This window comes from Canis lupus, chromosome 14 (assembly GCF_048164855.1).
Source record: "Canis lupus baileyi chromosome 14, mCanLup2.hap1, whole genome shotgun sequence".
NCBI lineage: Eukaryota > Metazoa > Chordata > Mammalia > Carnivora > Canidae > Canis > Canis lupus.
The window spans coordinates 55,009,039-55,030,784 of NC_132851.1; the positions used below are offsets into that span (position 1 = coordinate 55,009,039).

At 34.3% G+C, this 21,746-nt stretch overlaps 1 protein-coding gene across 22 annotated transcripts in view; it reads left to right on the forward strand.

Moving 5' to 3' along the window:
- ADGRL3 (adhesion G protein-coupled receptor L3) overlaps positions 1 to 21,746 on the forward strand; it is an 856,207-nt gene that overhangs the window by 128,747 nt on the left and 705,714 nt on the right. The gene's annotated exons all lie outside the window — the stretch shown is intronic.

Consider the following 21,746-nt stretch of genomic DNA (forward strand, 5'->3'; position numbering starts at 1 on the left):
TAGAAAAGAATAAAATCACTTGATATATCTACAAAAATGAGTTTTGTTAAAATGTAGGTCACTATTCTTCCAGATATCACTGTGCACATATATTGAATTGATGGTGTTCTGTAAATTGCTTTTCTTTTCTCAGCAGTATGTCATAACCATTTTCTAAGACACTATACATGGGTCTGTGTTCCCTTTTTATGGCTGTGCAAGATTCAGATATTTAACCGATTTTCTAATGGTAAGCACACAGAGGTGTTTACAGTTTTCTATTATCATAAACAAGGTAGAAGAATACTTATGTCTTATTCATTGTTTTACATCAGGTGATAGCTGTTGAAGCTATCTGTGCACATAGGGATGTCTTGTCAGGTTAGAGATGCATTTAAGAAATATTCAGTAGAGATGAGCCTCCTTTTAGGGCATGGAATCAACAAGATATAAATTGGGGTCACTTTTGGCACATTTCATGTCTTAGCTTCTCTTTGGCACCTGTTGGCAGTCTTTCATCAGTGTTATTTAGTGGAAACTGACTATTTCACTACTACATGTTCTCACAATTTGAGGTTGATTAAAGTTTTCACTTTTATTTCTAAATTCCAAGGAGATAAACAGTATGTGGTTGGCATGGGTCAAGGGTTCCTAATTTTCTAATCAGTTAGGTTCAAGGAGGACTATCGCCTGAGCACTTGGCAAGAACAATGGTGATAGTATGTGTGTGGGCTTTCTAAAGAGAGGGAGTGATGATGGAGAGAATACTTCTGCATATATTTTTGTGCTTGTCTGATTATAATTTTGCAATAAATACCTATAAGTAAAATTTCAATATAAAAAGTGCAGATTGTAAATTTTAACATATCCCGCCAATATGGTTATTGGAAAAGTTATTCCAGTAGACACACTCCTTCTAGCCTGAAATGATTATCCCAACAGTAAGTGGTGGTCAGTCTTTAAACTTTGAACCTGTATCATAACCAGAAAAATGTTTCCATAAAATTTATTTAAAAGGGAAGTTAGAAATGTTTTATGGATACTTCCCAGGGTTTTTTCTTCCTATTTGTTTTAAATTTATATATATGTTTATGTTTGAGAGAGAGAGAGAGAGAGAACAAGCAGAGGGAGAGGGAGAAGCAGGCTCCCCACGGAGCAGGTACCCTGGTGTGGGGATCAGTCCCAGGACCCTAGTATCATGACCTGAGCTGAAGGCAGACGCTTAACTGACTGAACCACCCAAGAACCCCTTGTTTAAGTTTTTGTTAGTTCCTTGTTAAAAAATAAGTTCTAGGCCTATCATGGGGCTTGAACTCAAGAGGCCAAGATCAAGAGTTCCGTGCTCTACCAACTGAGCCAGCCAGCTTCCTCTATTTAAATTTTCATAGATTAATTTTTCTCTAGTCACTTTGGCTCAATTTATAAGAATTTCTTCTCAATATTTGGATTATTAACACTTTGTCTATCATTGATTATAAACTATTGCCACTTAGACCTTCTCTCTTGCTTATGATGGTTCTCCTATACAGACATTACAATTTTTTATGTAACTCATTATTAAAGATTGTGAAATTTTAGGTTTGAGGGCTATGCATTCTAATAGGCCAACTTGACTGTAAAGAAGTACTTAATATTGCTAGCTATAAACTGCAAGTAAATATACAAAAATGTATATAAATTGCTCACAGAGTTTAGTCATTTTTCTAACTTGAAAGCACATAATTCCAAATCAGTCTTTTCTAATTTGGAGAACAGAAACATGAGCTTTAAGTTTCTTTCATGACACTGTTAATAAAAAGGTGGGCATGTTCACTCTTCTATGGGAGTGGGGCAGCGCTCTTAGAAAATATAGTTTTGTTTCATCTACTGTAAAAGAAGGCAGTTGGAACTGTAATTTCTACAACTGCATATTGAACATCTATAATTTATCAGGCTATTGACATGTGCTTTTTATTTATTTATCCTTTCAGCCATATGAGGTATGTATTGTCTGTTTCTTATGTATGGAGAACCTGAGGTTCAGAGAAATTACTAAACTTTCTTACCATTATGCTGTTAGCATGTGATAGAACTGAAATGTGAATTTAGTTCTGTCAAAATTGAAAATCTGTCATTTCCCTGATTATATCATATATTTATATTAAAGTGATATAGACCCAGTGCTCTGTAAACTTGGTTTTTAATTGGGAAGAGGATGTATTTAATGGGTATTTGCCATCCAGGCCAGTGATTCTTAAACAGAATGGTATCACCCCTGGAGCATTTGAAAACATGCAAGAACATTTTCATTTGTCACATTGACTGGAAGTTGCCCCTGGCATTTAGTGATCAGGACACGGGAATGTTAAAATATTTTGCAATGCCTACTTTGAGGCTCCTGGAACAAATAATTTTCTCCCATATTTGCCATTGGTGCCCCTAATGAGAGACACTGTTTTTCCTTGTGATGTATATGAGGGTAGAGGACATTTCTTCTTACTACTGCTTAGTAAAATGTATAATACCTTTAGTTTTTAGTCTCTCATTTCATGTACTGAAAACTTTCTAGAATCATAGCCACAAATAGGAGTGGACATACTAATTGGGGCAGTAGCTTTTATCACCATTTACCATCTAACCAAGAGTTTCAATACTAGGCATATTTGTTTACTAAGAGACTGTCCAAAGCTTTCATGGTGTTACAGATTGTACATCATAATCTTCTCCTATGATCTGATTTTTTTTTCTGTCAGAATATTTCTCAGATTGCTTTCTTCCTCTCACTTATATTCTGCTAACAAGTGAACTACCGAAAGAACCCTGTTTTATGCTCTTTTCTGAGGATAGGGCTACTCTCTCAGGGCTTATTCCTTTCTCCCATTTTTTTAAATCTCTGTAGTTCTAACCTACTTTTTATTATTCAGTTCAGGTATATTCTCCTCCTGGAAGCCTTCCCTGTAGCCAGAGGTGTAGGGGTAAGTGTTCTTCCTCTGCAATTTCAGAACACCCAGTTCATTTTGCTTTTAAGGCATTTATCAGTGTATTATATTTCAGTTTTCTGTTCTTGTTTCCCTTCTAGTCTGTAAGCTTCCTAAAGTTAAGGGACTGTGTTTATTTCAGTGGATAAAAAATTATAGAGTCCTTTCCTTATAATTGGAATCTAATGAATGTTTGGACCATTCTTGATGAATATATCACAAGGTAAAAGCAATTTTGGAGCAAGCTGTCCTTGTACCAGTTCTAACTATCCAAACATTGGATTGGATCTTGGCATTCTGTTCACTGGAATGAACTGTGGAAAATAGCAGTATATATCTTACATATTTATATAGCTTTAAATCCACTATGGATTTCTAAATCTGTCATCAAGTTTGGCAGTGGACATATTTTTTTGGCTTAATAAGGCTACATTTTTGGTAAAATTTACTCTCTACAAAGGCTTCATTCTCTCCCCCAAAATCATTTGCTTTGAATAAGCAATTTAATCAAAGTAGAAGATAATCAAATATACTTTGCAAGTAAAGTAGGAATAGGAATTAACACCCATGAATAGGAGTGAACACTTGGATATTTAGTAGTGACTTCTATTTCTGTTTTGTACTATCATCATAATTGACTTAACAACAAACAGAACCAGGTGTTGTATATAAGTGATGAATCACAAAATTCTACACCTGAAACTACTATTACACTGTATATTAATTACCTGGAATTTAAATAAAAACTTAGAAGGAAGAAAAGAGAAAACAAACTATATATTGATTAAACCTCAAAAAGAAAAGCTTTAGTGGGCCTGTGCCACATTACGAATGCAAATAGTTAAAATTCAAAAGTATAAGAAATCCCTGACAAATGGAATTTTTGGTTAATTAAGTATTCTGATTAAAGGAGCTTTAAATTTATGGAGTGTGAACTAGTTACCTCAATTTTTCATTTGTATTACAAATATTTCTAAAATGCTTTAGCACATTAATTTTTAAATAGGGCATTATAGAAATCATATATCCTCCTTGATATGAGATCTTATACTGCCTCAGGATCATTTTTTGAACTATGGAGTTCTAATTATAATTGTGGGTTATGAATGAAATTATGTGACATATCTCCTGAGTCCAGGACCTACTCTGGGTAACAGTATTTTAAGAATAATAATTTAAAATGTGTTTTCTTGTGATTTCTCTCTTTAAAAAGAGTATACAATAAAAATAGGGTTTAAATTCTTTGGGGTTTGTTGATAATTAAGGTTTTAATATGTCTGTGAAATATAAGCTCTTTTGCTGATCAATGCTAATGACCAAAATGAACTACGGAACATTAGTTGAAAGAAGTAAATGGTTAGAGATTGATAGAAGAACTGAAAATATCACTTAAATTAGTGAAGTGCTCTTTGCTGTTATGATATATTCTGAGCTTGCTTTTAGCTTGTTTTATAAATAAACATATACACTCCTATGATAGTAAGGAAAATTGAATTATTCCACAATTTTATTAAAATATTCTACTTTTTATATCATTAATTTTAATTGAAAAATGACTAAATCTCCATAAACTAAGCCTCCATGAAAATAAAGCTGTCACCTTACATTTTGTGGATTTTTTCCCTTGAAAAACCCCCACAATTATATGTTAGATCAAGGTTAAAGAATTTATTGTCTTTGATGGCTCTGACAATTAGGTTGCTGGCACGGTGAAAATCTGTATTCCATTAATGGCGAACTTCTCACCTATGTGATAAATGGTATACTCTACAAAGAAGTAAAATGATGAGATTTATTTCCTCTGTTGTGGGGAGATGAGGCAAGGTGCATATGGCTGTCTTGACTTAAAAAGCTGTCTCCTTACCATAAACTGCTGATAGAAATGGCTTATTTGAGTTGAAGTCCTAAGCACATGAAAAATATTTATTGAAACTGTTTTATTTCCTTTGGACTTTTTGGAAATGAAAAAGAATACATTGGGAAATTTTATTTTTTAATTTATTTTTAAAAATTTTATTTATTTATTCATGAGAGACACAGAGCGAGAGAGAGAGAGAGAAAGAGAGAGAGAGGCAGAGACACAGGCAGAGGGAGAAGCAGGCTCCATGCAAGGATCCCGATGTGGGACTTGATCCCAGGACTCCGGGATCATGCCCTGAACCGAAGACAGATGCTCAACCGCTGAGTCACCCAGGCATCCCACTTTGAGAAATTTTAACTTTGGTGTAAACATACTGATATTGCTGACAGAACTCCTTCTTTGTGATAAATTAGCTGTGTTATATAAAGCTTTACCACATAGCACTGTAATGACTCAGGAGACAAGATTTGAACTCTGGAACTTTTCAATCCTTATAATTATGAATTAATGGGATTCTACTTTTTCAGTGTTCTGTTGTTCAAGGTACAGGTAAAACATCACAAAATATATAGTATGATCTCCTGGAAAAATACTAAATTAGAAGCTACCTCAATTTTGTTCACTTATATGGTGTTTATTTTGGTTATGTTCTTATTTAAACTTTCAGTTTTATTGATTGAACTTCTTGATCTTAGCATTGTCCAAAATTATTCAGTATAAAATTCTGTTTGCAGAAAATACCCAAGAAATATTTTCCATTGTATGCAGATAATTTAAATCTATTTCTTTATCTGAGGATTAGAACAAGTTTTCAGTGACATTTGGATGGAGGGAGAGAAGGTCTATCCTTGGAACTTTTTGTAAATTGCTCTCCTCTCTTTGGTGTATAATCAGTAAAGATACTCTGAGAAAAATAGTCTGTGTTAGAGAGATATTAATTATGTGTGTCAAAGTTTAAAAGGGTACATTTTAGCATAAAATGAAAGTAAAAGGAAGCATTTTAAAACTAAATAAGCAATGCTTTCATAGGATAAAAACAGTGGTCACTATCACTAAATATCCTTTGGGCCAATCTTCCGTTCCTCAAACAAGTCTAGAAAATGTATCTTAGAAGCAGGGTTTCTCTTGGCGCATTTTAGGACTCTGGGAAACCTTCCGCAGATGTGTCTAGTTGGGCTTGACCATGTTAATCTTTTTTTTTTTTATCTTGGCTAGAAACAGCAAACATGAATACAATTTTATACACTACTTATTTTAAAAACTCCTTGACAAGACCATAAAGTAGGTCTTTTTGAATTCAGTTAGTTAGATTTGTGACACAGCTTTTGTAGGATTTTTGTATTCATCAAATTGGATTTAGAAAGAGATTTGTCATCCTAATAGGTTAAATGGGGACAGAATCTAGTCTTAAGTGGTATTCTATCATGATGTTGAATAAAATTTCCTAAATTTATGTAGAAGGCATCATATTTGCTTTGTCATTAAACACAAAAGAATGACTGTAATCCATTTAAACTTAATAAGTCTTCCTTTTAAAAACACATTTGTAAGCTTTTTCTGAAAAATAGAATTATTTCTTTTTCCTTGTAAAAGCTTGCTTAAAGTAGAACCAGTTTGTTAAAAATTAATAAAATGTTGAGTTAATAACCACTTATTTAATTTTTTGTTTGAAGAAAATACCTTTCAGCAGACTTCATGGAGAATTTTATATCCAGGTTATGAGGATGGGCTTGTCTCATGTAAATGGGGGATACCTAGATAAGCAGTACTTAATGCATTGAGACCTTTTCATTTTGTTTTATTCTTAAAATTATTCTACTCTTAAAGAAATAACATTACTGTTTAAGATTATCCTTTAATGAGAAATCACAGCATGAATCTTGAAAGTTTCAACTTCATCTTTGCTCATTCATCTCCTAGTGCAAATTATAAATGCATGAGTGCAATGTATGGCTATTCAGGTCAAATTCTCTTTCAGGACTGATGTTCCTGTTATATAGTTTATCCATCTATTAACATCCCGAAATGTCAGAAGCTTCATTTTTTAAGAGGGGAATGTCAGTTTCTTTTTTACTTATAGCAATTTACTCAACAAAAAAGCAAGAGATTTGACAGTTGCAGCCATTGGGGCAAAGACAGGCTGATAGGAGTAAATGTTCAAATATGTATCAGAGTTTCTACAGTTTATGTATGTCTAGGACAATGCATGAGGCAAAATGGAAGCACAAATAAAAAAGATCCATTCATGTGTATAAAACTACAGAAGATTCCCAGATTTCAGGTTTTGAGAAATATTTCTTCATTCCTGTAAACTCTATTTCAAACTCTCAAGCGAGTTTTGTATTGCAACTGGTATATCATTGTGATTGTGTGAAAATACAGAAGTTTTCAGTGAACTTTTGCTTACATCTAAGTAACTAATGTAAATTGTGATTAACTGCTTTTCACTGATAATTAGAATTTTATTTATTGTAAGATTATTAATAAGGAAACCAAGGATATTATAGATATGTGGAAAATGTGTTGGATAGAGAACAAAGATTATATGTATTAATAATAATAGAGTATATAAGATAGTCATAGAAAATTAATTGTAATATATAAAATGCATAATATATACAACATTGAACTTGCTTTTAAAATACTGCAAATGAATATGTTAGTTAATTGTGGTCATCATTTCACAATGTATACATCACATTGTATACCTTAAAAATAAAAATACTATAAATAGTATTTAGATCAGTGCAAGACTACGCGGGCCGCAGTTTTCATATTGGCAGTCAAATCCAAACAATAAGCTCTCCCTCAAATCTTTCTGAAAATTCTCCTTTTGTGAGCAAATGGATTGCGATGGCTGCTTTCCTTTTCCATTTCAAAAATGAGTTGGACCTGAGAAATGATTTGTTTGTTATCCAAACTCCATATGGATTGAAAATACCTTCCCACATGCCCCTGTTGTGGGGTCCAAAGGGGCTGTGCAGTCCTGTAAGTTCTGTGAAGCCGAGCCTCTACTCTTTTATTTTCGTTCTCTGGTCAGGTCTTTGCTGCTGGAGAAGGTCTATCTGCAGTTTTCCCCTCGAAAAGCAATGCAAGGAGTATGGAGGGTAGCAGCTTATTTTGGTGGCTTGTTTTCCTCAGAGTAAGCGTGTGTGTGTGTGTGTGTGTGTGTGTGTGTGTGTGTGTGTATTAGGGTGGAAGTCGGGCTCATTATGTCTTTCAGTTTATTCGTTTGTTGGTCCCCTGTCAACCTGCCAGCCCTCTCTGTGGGATAACTGCCCTTTGTATAATAATCTGCCAACATTCATGGTGGTTGCATTCACTGTACCCATTCTACTGTGGAACTCCATTACGATTGGGTTTTCAATGCAAAGCTTCATGATATCTGGGTATAAACAGTGTGCTGAGCCACAAAAGCATCCTTTGTATTTCTTAGTCTTCTCATAATCCCTTAAAAAAAAAAAAAACCAACCAACTAGCTTTGAAGACGGGATTTTCTGGAAATGGGGAGGCAGATACATGCAGTTACCACTCTGTTCCATACTTACATAATGTGGTGTGTTTGAGGAGGAGGCAAGTTTCTAGTTTTAAAATCTGAATCATTTCTCAGGCTCAAGTGGGCTACATTTTAGGCTAATTTTCTACCTGTGGAGGTGTGGGTGAATTGGCCTTTGTTTTCTCTCAGTTACCTTACCTGGCAGGCGGCCACATTGATTATTCTTGGCTTGTGCTTTAGAAGTGCTTCTCTGATCCTGGTAAAGCTCCTACTTTGTCCACAGCCATCCTCTAGAATTCTTAGCCCGGAACTGTCTTCTCAAAGGACAGCTTGAGAAGACCTCTTTATAGTCACCTCCTTTGAGTCTCTGGTTTTGTTCTCTCTTGTCTGTGGGTGTCTAAGGTGCTTTTGAGAACAAAAAGTGACAAAATCTTCAGCAGAGGAGTGATAACCGCAGATCAAACAGGAGTTTGTTTTCCTTCCCTCCACACCCTTGCCCATTAGTGTAGGAACTAAAGCCCCAAGTCATGAAGAAAAGCAATATGATTGGGGGAATACAGCAAACTAAGGAAATGCTGTGCCTCTGCCTTTTGTCATTCCCAGCCCTTCCCAGGGAATTTGGGGAGGCTTTGTGAACGTCTTGGTGCTCTCTTCCCTCTTTTCCTCCTTTCTTTTCAGTTTTGTTGAGATTTTTGACTTAGATGGAAATGACGCATTCATTCTTTTTGTGAAAAATCAGTACAAACTGATATTTCATTATCACATTAAAATACTGAGCACTTGCCTACTACTTCGCTTCACCTGTGTTTTCTTGTTTAACTGATGAACTTAACGTGTGACCGTGAAAGTCAGTGCTTCCTTGGAGATTCTTTGGCTTTTTAAGACACATAAGTTTATTCATATTATTGTACCTTGGCGGTTTATGCAGAGCCCTGGCCTGTATATACTCTTATATAACACACACACACACACACACACACACACACACACACACACACGATAGTAGTTATTTGCTGATACTTTCATAAATGTAAGTGGATCCAAGGCAGGTCCTAGGTCTTTTAGCTACTGTAATTAAAATAAATAAAAAAAAAAACAAACTTACTATATCATGATCTCTCTAACACTGAGTTTTTTTGAAAGCTCTGCGCCCAACATGGGGCTTGAACTCACAACCCAGAGGTCAAGAGTTGCATACTCCACTGACTGAGAGCCAGCCAGGTATCTCTTAACATTGAGTTTTAATACATCTTTTGAGCATTTTCAAGGACTTCTATGATAATGCAGAATAGAAGAAACCTTTCTTTTCCTTATGTTTGTAGATGGTTCTCAAAATTTAGTGTGCCTATGATTCACTGGTATTTTGTGTGTCTGCGTGTGTGTGTGTGTGTGAGACAGAGACACAAGAGATTGATTGAATTTATCAGGTACTTCTGTGGCACAGAGATTTGTATATTAAGTAGACATTCTGATTTTCATACGAGACATTCAGAAACCATAGTGAGTATCATGGAGAGAGATGACCATGTATGGCATCTAATGTTATAAATGTATCATTCTATGTATGGTCCTGCTCATCAACTGAGCTGATTTAATCATGCATTTCTAAAATTTGATCACCAGAAGAAGGCTTTTTATATATTCAATTTTTGTACATATTTTAAATATTGTGCACATAGCACCATGTATTTTCCATTTATCATAAAAATTCAATAACTACTAACTGAAAGTCAATGTATAAATTATAAATGAATATTTTATATGAATGTACATTATTGTAGTTTTAGAAATTTTAGGTTAACCAAAAGAATGTAACAGTATTATGAAAGTATATTTTGGGACGCCTGGGTGGCTCAGCGGTTGAGCGTGATCCTGGGACCGGGATTGAGTCCCACATCCGGCTCCTTGCAGGGAGGCTGCTTCTCCCTCTGCCTGTGTTTCTGCCTCTCTCTCTCTCTCTCTCCCTCTGTGTCTCTCGTGAATAAATAAATAAAATGTTAAAAAAAAAGGGAAAGTGTATTTTATGTTAGGTCTTATCAAGTAACACTTTCCACATGCCAGCAAACTTTATTCGAGATCACTCCATGTTTCATATATGTGCAGTAATTCCTAATCCAGACATTCCTCTCATTAATGAATAGTGATGGTAGGTAGTATTGAGATTTTAAAATTCTCTTCATAGGCACACCAATATAGTATTTAAGTGCTTTCCCATGAGAATGTCTCTAAGAGTGATTGATCCAAAATCACTGTTCTTTGCTCAGGATACTTTACTTCTCAGCACTTCCTATTAAACATATAAAAATAGTCCTAACTCACAGATATATGAAACTTGCTGAAAACATTTTCACAAGCCTTTACCACAATATTTCATCTATACTAAACTTTCCATAAATGTATAATTAGGTGATCTGGATTGTCCAAGTAACATAGACAGTCTACAGATTTGTTGATTTGGGGATCAGCACAATTCTATTTAGATGTTTATTACACTCAAAAATGCAGTTAGGGGGCAGCCCTGGTAGCTCAGCGGTTTAGCACCTCCTTAGGCCCAGGGCTTGCGTGATCCTGGAGTCCCAGGATTGAGTCCCACGTCAGGCTCCCTACATGGAGCCTGCTTCTCCCTCTGCCTGTGTCTCTGCTCCTCTCTCTCTCTCTCTGTGTCTCTCATGAATAAATAAATAAAATCTTAAAAAAACAACAAAAAAATGCAGTTAGGTTAGTTTCTTTTATACTAAAAGAGATCTGAGAGATTTTTAAGTAAACACCCAGGACACTGTCTTGCATTTCAGCAACTGAGGAACATGTATACAGAATCATGAATGAACTAGCAATGGACTTGGTTTATTTGATCCAGGTATGAACTACATACCTTCTAGCCTCACTTTACTTTTGATAATTAAGTTACGGCGCCTAAACTCAGAGAGGTCGAGTTCATTGTTGTTGAATAGCACCCTTTTGATAATCATTTATGCCATGTCAGATGTTTTGGGTATATTTTAAATATTAGTGGGAACATGACATTTCTTTTATACTACACTTTTTATTTTTTTCTTTTGGATTTGTAATAACATGTAGCTGCACAGATATTTAAATCATCTTATAACTAAGTTGTCTTGCCCTTTGTATGTAAGTATAAGTTGGCAGAGATAGTTCTATAGTTTGGGATTGGTTCTACATGATGTTGGAGCCCAGGGGAACAATCTCAGATTTCTGGGTCCTTGGGTTTGTGAAGCTCAGGTTTTTTTGGAACCAGTCTGCTTGCTCGCTGGCTTATTCTCAAAGGAAGTACTCTGGAAGTAACTCTTCAGGCAAATAGAGAAAATCAGTTTGGTCAAAATAACTGAAAAGCAACATTATTGAAATCTCTGTTTAGGATAATTTCTTTCCGACTGGCCCTGGCTGCCATGTAAAGAGAAGTGTGAGGTTTGGTAGGGTATCTAACTGCTTGTTCTGTACTTTATAAAGTACTCCAATCTGAGGATGCAGTGCTTTATTTTGACACTTGTGATGTGGTGATTAGGCTTGTATTTTAGACAGGACATGCACCAGAGCCATCATCACTCAGATTCAAACTAAATTGGACATTCTGCTCTAGGGAATAGTTCTGCTCTACTCACATCTGACTGCTTGCTTGTTGTTCACCAGAGGGTAGCCCGACTAGCTTTACCAATCCTCATTTGAAAGTCCAGTCCAAGATGAACATCTTCTCAGTGAATCCTTTTGCACCTTCCTCTTTCCTACTGTATTTTCCATGTTTTTCTTTGTTATAGCAATTAATGATTTCTAATCGTTTTGTCTCAGTTTTGGAGGGCAGACAGAGTGAGATGAGCATTTTCATACTCTTTCTGTGCAACTATTTTCTTTTCAAATTCCCAGTGTAGTATCAGCCACATAGAAAATGCTTAATAAAAGTAGAAAGACTGAATGTATCGTTTTGGATACCTCTTTCCTTATTTTTTGAGATTTTATTTATTTATTCATGAGAGACACAGAGAGGGAGAGAGGCAAAGACATAGGCAGAGGGAGAAGCAGGCTCGCTGCAGGGAGCCCGATGTGGGACTCGATTCCAGGATCCGGGGGTCATTACCTGAGCCAAAGGTAGATGCTCAACCACTGAGCCACCCAGGCATTCCAGGATATCTCTTTCTAATGTAGACTTTAATACTGTGTCATTGGTGTTGAGTGAACAACGTCACTCTTGTCCTGTTTGACCAAATGTGATATATACTAGCCCATCTCTCTTGTTATTAAATCCATCTTGGGCTTCAAAGTTACTATGGTTCCTCAAACTAATATAACTGCCACCACCGCGTACCCCACCCTACCCCCCTGTGCACACAGACGTAATTCAAAGGGGGAGGAGAACAAAAAAAGGATAAAGACCAACAAACTTAAGAAAGTCTTTTGACTCCTATCATTATTTATTACTACTGTTGTTGCTAAATACTAGTGAAATACAGCTTTATAAAAATATCTTTAAAGGAGACAGTTGAGCATAATTCTCCAGATTAGTACTAACATTCTGAAGCAAGATAAATGGGCTGGGGATATTTACATTTTTATTAGGGTAAGTTTTATTTTAATATACTGTTACAATAGGAATTTATTAATACTTAGAAAAAAAATCAAGGAGTACAGAGATATGTCAAGTTAAAGTATAATCCTCTAAACCCTCCCATTGCTCATAAGTAAATACGGCAAATGATTTACTTTGAATTTTTCTAGACTCCTCTCTGTGTATAGAGTCATATATAGAATAGTGTACTTGTATATGCAGTATCTCTTTATGCATAAATGTGGTATATACATTTAGCACATAAAATATTCATTTAAAAATTGAAACATAGCTGATCTATAGAATGTACCCTCAGATGTTTTTGTCATTTCAAAAGTTATTTTAGAAATCTTCCTGTTAGTGTATATAGGTTCTCTCTCTCTCTTTCTTTTCTTTTTTTCTTTTCTTTTCTTTTCTTTTCTTTTCTTTTCTTTTCTTTTCTTTTCTTTTCTTTTCTTTCTTTTCTTTTCTTTTTTTCTTTCTTTTCTTTTCTTTTCTTTTCTTTTCTTTTCTTTTCTTTTCTTTTCTTTTTTTTCTTTTCTTTTTTCTCTCTCTTTCTTTCTTTCTTTCTTTCTTTCTTTCTTTCTTTCTTTCTTTCTTTCTTTCTTTCTTTCTTCCTTCCTTCCTTCCTTCCTTCCTTCCTTCCTTCCTTCCTTCCTTCCTTCCTTCCTTCCTTCTTTTTAAGATTTTATTTATTTGTTTATTTATTTGACAGAGAGATAGAATCCATGTTGGCACAAGATTGGCAGGAGGGGGAGTGGGAGAGGGAGAAGCAGACTCCCCACTGAGCAGGGAGTCTGATGCCAGGTGGGGCCTGATCCCAGGACCCTGAGATCATGACCTGAGCTGAAGGCAGATGATTAACTGACTGAGCCACCCAGGTGCCCCTAGATTTACTTCTTTTTATCAATTTTATAGTGGTCTTTTATATACATAGTCCATAATTTAGTTATTCAGTCCTGTATACGTGGACTTTTGGGTTGTTTTTCAGTTTTTTCCTACTTTTAATATAACTGCAGGAGACATCATGGCATACTTAGTGGTATCTTGGTGCAAGTACTTTGGGGGAATATAGTTATAAAAGTTAAAAAAAAGAATTACAGGGGAAATTCTGAAATAGATAATAAATGTTTTGCTAAATATTACAGAAACACTTATACATTGTTATTTTAAAACTAGGATCTTGATATTTTAGGGCAAATACTTTTGTATCTGATTATAAAATAATATAGTCATTGTAGAAATTTTAGAATCATGAAATGTTAAAGAATACAAAACAAAGGGCTTATAATCCTACCATCCAGAAAAGCATTAGTATTATTGTAATCCATTTACTTTCTGTCTTTATTTTCCTCTACATAATTTTTACTCTTTTGATAGCTCACAATTTTATATTTTAATTTCCTATTTGGCATTATAACAGACATTTATAGCTGCATCATTAGAGACATTGAAACACCAATATGCTGATTCCTGTTTATTGTATAACACTACTATAATATCTTAACTGTATGCCTTTATTTTGATACTTAATATGTATCCATTTTTGGCAATCATAAATAATGCAAGAAGTATCTTTCATGTAAAGCTTTCTCCATATTAAGTATTAGTCTCTTAGGGCATATGAGAAGTTATATAAATATTGGGTTAAATAATAGGCATATTAGAATGGATTGATACCGTCTGCCAAATTATATCCCACATAGATTGTACCAATTGCATTCCCTGCTGTAGGATTAAATATGCGTATTATTGCATTCCCAATACTGCTGCTGCTGAAGGGTTTTTATGATGCTTTAAAAGCTACAATCCATTTCACTTCTTGGAGTCTCAGAGTATTCTGTCTTGTTTGTGATAGAAACTTTATAGTTTTGGCTTAAAGTTAAAATTTGGACCAAACCTCGGGAGCCAGTCAGTTGACCATATTTATTAGTTCATCACTATTTACTTATTGCTAGTTTTACTTTCATTGTGAGGATAACCAAGGATAAACTATTGAGTTATATAAGTATTTACCGGTGACAGTGAAAACTTAGGCTCTCTCTGTAGAGAAATGTCATATACACGTATAATTTCCTTTCTAATTTGTTTATTTTCTGGGTGATCCCTGAGGAGAATATGTTGCCTTGCAGAACCATCCCTCACACACCCTTCATAGCTCAGGGTGGGGAAAAAAGGGGTCACTGTCTTCTTTGGATGCCATTTGCTCTTTCATATGTATCTTTTTGTGTGTGACAAGCCATATTCTTTTGAAATTCTTGCTGCTGGACTTTACCACCTTCTTCCTCTCTTATTGCTGACAAGACTGATCTCCTTATCATTTTTCTCATTCAGGGAACATTCAAAGGTCAGTCTCACCAAATCCTTAACCTTGTTTTCAGTGACTTCAAACAGCTGTGGTTTTAACACCTCTCAGTTTTGAGGCTTAACCATTTTTTATTACTTTACCTCTTTGCCGTGATCATCTTGTATCTTATCATCTCCAGGTATTTCAGCTTTCAAAACCACCAAAATCAGACGTGCATTTCTGCCTATAGTCTTCTATTCTTTTAACTTTCTCAGCTACTCTTATAGCATCAGTACCTTAATGCACTGATTTTCTTCTTATCCATGTTAGATCTCAGGTCATCGTTTTCCTTATAGCCTTGCAGATATGCTCAGAAGCCTTGTTCCTTCTCCCTTCATCACACTAGCCTAACAAGATGTCTTACCCTGTGTCAAAAGTGATGTGTTGGAAGGACCCTGGCCAGGACGGGTTCTAGTTCTTGCTCTTGTGCTGACAAGTAATAAAACCTTGGCAAGTAGCTTCACTAATCTAGGCTATATAAATTGTAATGTTTGGACTAGATCATTTTCTAAAATATAATAGATACTAGATCCAGATGTTACATTAAGAAAAAAAAAAAGGAATCCTACAGTCAAATGAGTTTGGCAAAACACAGCATATTATTTCCTCTTACCCATTTACAGTGCATAATAACATTTTAAAGTCTTAGAATTCCATAAGGGAGAAAAAAGAATTTAACTTTGTTTATCCCAGCATTTCTCAACCTCTTTGGCTATGGAGCCTCATACACTTAATTGGTACCTGCAGAACTTTGGTCCAGTTAAACACACTTTGGAAAATGCTGGGCCAGATTATCTTTGGCATTATTTTTGATCTTTAATTTCATGATTTTGTAATTCACTCTATGTGCTTGTTCAGTCACCAAGAATGTCTAGGATAGATACACTTCAGTATCTCCATAATTCAGTGAGATGGATTTATGTTACATATCATCCACAAATAAAATAGTGCCTTGACAGTGGTCCTTCTTTAAGAAGTATTCTTTTGAGATCAGCAGTATTTTATATGCTATATCAGAGAGAGAGAAAACAATTCCTATGATTTATTAACTACAGCATGGCAAGTAATCTCTTATTTCACAGTCATCACTCAGGGAAAATGAAGGTTTCTTTAAGACCTTCCTTCAAAGTCATTTAAATGAAAAAGTAGATACATTTTTTTTTTCTGGAAATGCATGTATATATAAGAATTGCCAATAGTTGCTTTGCATAATTTAGTGATTCTGATAGGTTGCTTGAGTAAGTACAAGTTAAACAGATGCACGCAAGTACAGGACTGTAAAGTTCAAAGGAAATGCAAACTTGATTAACAAAAGTCACTGTCAGAGACTAATTGTAATTCTGCAGCATATGAATCCTTGAATAATGTCCCCTAAAAGGTCAGCCAAAAGTCCTGCTTCTGTCTACTGTTCCCTTGAAGAGAGTTTTCAAATTTAGGTATTTCCTGGCATCGTAAAAGTCAGAGCTATAAAGGATTTTTTTAAAGTTTCTTAAAGCAACATGAAATTGGTGAGAATAATAGTTGAGCCTTTTCTGGTCATTAAGCAGTAAAGAGATTTAACTTTTAATTAAGTTATCTAAGTGTACTACATGTGGATCAGAGCTCTATAAATTGTATATATTCTTTTTTGTTTGCTTGTTGCATTGTCTTAATTTTATTTTTTGAGAAAATATTTATAAATTTGACCTTTTTCATATATTAAGTTAGCATATTAAAGATTCATGCCAATGTTATTAGTTATGCAGTTTAAAATAATTATGTTAGTTTTATTATAAATAGGGGATATAATTTCCCAAGAGCATAGCAGAAATAATGAATTAGTACTTAGACATTTTTCTAGCTCTAATGATTAAATGATTGCTTCAATAGTGTAATTTTTCAACTCTACATAATTAATGACTCTGAATAAGCAATTAAATTATGTTTAATTTTGATAACTGTTATGATTAAATAATTACATATTTTGTTATTTCTAAAAATTAATTGTTTTATTGGCTGTGATGTTGATTGAGTTCTCATTTAATTTATTGATTTTTGTTTTATAGGAAACATTTTCTAAGTCAAACAAAAAGCCTATGTTGGTAGCATGGCAAAATCTGTTTATTGCATGGGCAGGGATAAAAACTGGGGTCTAACTACAAGGGCAATTATGTATATTCACAGATTCAAGAATTCTACCTAGAGGATTGTCATGGATTCTTTCTGACAGGAAGTTTTCTATGGCATATTATACTTTTCTGTCTCCTTTGTCCTCCTATAAAATATCCAACATTTTTTAATGATCTGAAGAACAAAATCAAATGTAATTTCTCCTTATTTGCAGAGGACACTTACTAGGTAGCGAAATATTACATTTTAGAAATAAATTTCAAAATTGTTCTCTTCAGGCTATAAAATTTGCATGAGTTGAAGAAGTTTATGGCATCTGATTTCTTCAAGAAGTGATCTGAGGAATTACTGTATTGGGAAGATTGGGTTAGGAGCTGCATGTCGATAAGCATGTAGATAAGACTGAGGGGGTTTTATTCATTGGGCAAACCTGATTGAGGCCTTGCTACATGGTGAGGTTCAGGTGCGCCTTTGCCAGCAAGGAACTTACTACAGTAACAACTGACATAGATATACACAAATGAGTGAAGTTCAGTTTAGAATACATGCTCTGTCAGAAGTGGCAGGTTTGTATAAGGCAAAAAATCAAAGTCGTTTTAACCATGGACATCCCCTTGTAAGTTTGAAGTTTTAGTTACCTTACCACAGTTTGACATTGTGGTGGTGTCATTAATGAAAATTAATCTTATCCAGAATAAAGCAGTTATGCTTAGTATTGAACCGAAAGAAACGTAAGAACACCTTAAGCCATTCTTAGAGGTTCTAATTGTGAAAAATTATGATGGTGAAGACGTTCCAGACCATCTTGTATAATGAAATATTGAAAGAATCGTTAGCCTAAGAAAGAGAATAAATACTTGGGGGCATGGCAAATTTGTATAGATGTCTGTAGAAGCCATAATCCACGCTCTTAGTATTTTATGTCCTCCTGTAATTGTCCAGGATGTTTGTGAGAGTTAATGCAACTTTCTGAGCATCCAAAATTACATATGTGAGTGTATGAATCAACCAGAAACGTTCAGCTTTTCCATTGATATGTGAAACTTCGCAGATTGGTAATGAGGAAAGTTGTCTCTCAATTCTTTATATGCCTTTCATTACATCAAAAGGTAAACTTCTAGCTTTGTTAGGAAAAAGAATCTCTTTTTTCTTTACTACCAAATATGAAGTTATATTATATTGGATTCCCTCTGATGATTAAGTCACTTCTACAGCTACAGGAAGTGAATTAGCTGTTGCAGGCCAGTAGGTATCACTTAATACATTATCAAAATAGTAGAGCCCATTGTATTATTAATGCACCATTCTGGTTTTCAGTATATAACTCACAACTACTCAGAATGGTGTTTTGAACTGTAAGCCCTATAGTATGGTGTCTGCTTCACCGAAAATAAAGAAAGCCAATGCAAAGTATGCTTATGTTGATTCATACTAGAGTCCTAGTGAAAGTAATGACTCCATTCAAATGAAAGGATCTATTACAGACGCTTTTTAAAAATTTAACTTTTTTTTTTTAAAGTTAGATACTCAAGGATTTTGCGTATTCTGTGAGAAAAAAAATGTTGAAGTTTTGTACTGTGCTCAAAACCAGAATCAAAAGAGAAGGCATTTACCAGTTTGATCAAAGGAATCTTTTTCTTATGAGCCTTTATTTTTTTCATCTATTGTATGGAGAAATTGCACTTATTTTACAGTGGTGAAAAGTCAGCTTCAGGTTCTTGTTAAAAATACTATTAGAAGATTTACATCTGTATTTGGTAGCTGTCAGAACAGGCTATATTCAGATTTTTAATTCTCATTTCTCAAAACAGACTTTGTTAGTGAATTATTCTACCCCAGTGGGTTATTTCTTGTCCATCATTGATTAAAGATAGACAAGCTGACTTGTTAATATTTCCTCATTGTCTAAAACTACCAGAGAAGTGGCGCCTGTGTGACTCAGTTGGTTCAGCTTCTGACTCTTGATTTAAGCTCAGGTCATGATCTTAGGGTCCTGAGATCAAGCCCCGCATGAGACTCCATGCTCAGCAGGGATCTGCTTTAGATTTTCTCTCTCTCCTTCTCTCTGTCCTGCCCCGTACTTTCCCACTCTCTTTCTTTCTTTACTAAAATAAATAAATGAATCTTTAAAAACATAAATAAAACTACTAGAGAACACTTTTAGATAATTTTAGTACTTTTTATAAACATGTAATAAAAGCAAATATTATTTAAAAATAGAAAACATGGTTACCAAAAAGAAGTCCAATCAAATCAAACCTGAAAATCCAGAGATAAGACACTTTTAATTCCTGTATACACATCTGAATGTTTTTCTTTTTTTATTTTTTAAAGATTTTATTTATTTATTTATTTAAGACACACACAGAGAGAGGCAAGAGACATAGGCAGAGGGAGAAGCAGGCTCCACGCAGGGAGCCTGATGTGGGACTCGATCCTGGACCCTGGGATCACGTCCTGAGCTGAAGGCAGATGCTCAACCGCTGAGCCACCCAGGGGCCCACATTTGAATATAATATGGTTACTTTCCTATGTCATCTATTCTTCATTTTGCATGTATTTATGTCATATACATTGAAATTACCCGGAGAGTATTTTTTGAATGTGTATAAAAATACTTGTTAATCTTTTTCCTTTTTATTTAAAAAAGTCACAGCTTGCTCTTTTAACATTTTGTAACTATTCTTCCCTGGGCACTCATAGAGATCATGTAATAAATATTCTTTATTATTACAAAGCAGAGCTGTTGAAAAAAAAATAACATGGCATATTCAAATGAGTGTCCTGATAGTACTGCCAGGATAAATGTATATTCTTCAAATATATTAACAAAACTTATATTCTTTGGAGCATGGACGCATAATTCTCAAATTAAACTTTTACAAGACAGAATTAAGGTTATTTAATGAGTGAAAATAAATTTCTATGATACAGATAGCTTAAATGTGAAAAAGGACTAGTCAAAGGTATAAAATATGGTAGATATAATAATGGACTTTAAAACCTTAGTAAATCATGACTGCCATTTTATTAGACATTGTTTCATAAACTGGAAGACCTGACAATCTGATAAATTTGCCTTTTAATATTCAGTGGTTAATTTTTTAAATAAATTATTCCTTTGTCTCCTACTGCAACAGTTAGCTGAATTTGTCTTAAAGAATGTGGAAATCTGTAGTTATGGCAAAGTAATAATACAAATGAAACTAAAAATTTCTGGACTTAAAAAATAAAAAAATATTATTTAACCAGGTTTTTAGTATAATTTCAGAAGAGAATTTTATTAAGATTTATTTATTCAAGAGAGACACAGAGAGAGGCAGAGATCTAGGCAGAGGGAGAAGCAGGCTCCCTGCAGGGGAGCCCGATGTGGGATTCAATCCCTGGACCTGGGGATCACGCCCTGAGCCAAAGGCAGATGCTCAACTGCTGAACCACCCAGGCGCCCCCAGAAGACAATTTTGAATGGAAAGTCAGGGGTTGGGAGTATGTTTATTTAAGATATATACATTTAACTGCCTTAAAATATTTATCTTATTTCTATAAGTTGAATGATAAGTAAATAAGAATTTTATGATCCTCATCATCTAATTGTGTAAAATGGCAATGCTATTTTTAAATATCACAAGACATTTTGAATCTTATGAAGTAGTAAAACTTGATAAACAAACAAGCTTTTATTTTGGTATTTAGAGTGTGTTCCATCAATATGTGGATTCCTTTCCTGCACAATTTTTTAAAAAGCATTCTCTGAATAACAGAAAACAATAGGAATTTTAAAATGTTCTCATTCTGCTATAACTATTTATGATATGATTTTACTTTAAAGTATTGGTTATTGTTTTTCTTTCAGTGATTATAGAACATGTAATAGTACTAATAGCCCATGGTCATTTTAACCACGAATCTCTTCTTCCTAAAATGATACAACCATAATTCTTTATTTTTCCTCTATCTAAGGCTCATCATACTATAATAAAACACGGATGTACCTTTATCAATTTTGATCAAGCCCAGACTCCTAGCTGGATCACACAGAGGCTTGAACTGCTTACCTCTTTTACCATCTGTTAAATGGCATGATATTAGTACTTGATTTATAGGTTGTAGTGAAGATCAAAGGAAATGATGCTTATCAAATACTAGTACCTTTATATAAAGTAAGCACTCAAAAAATTTTTAGATATCATTATTTTCTATTAAATTCTGGGGTAAGCTGGACTTTGTTTTTTTGTGATATTTCTCCATGGCTCATAAAATTGTGCCTTATCTCTAGTCAATATTTGTTAAATGAATCAGTAAATGAATGAATTGATGTTTCATAGATAGTATTTTCACCCTACACCTTGCTCCTATTTATTTTTGAGTTAGCCATTAAAAATGTAAACATTCACTACTTCATATTTATGGTAAAAATATTTATTGAGTAATCACTCAGA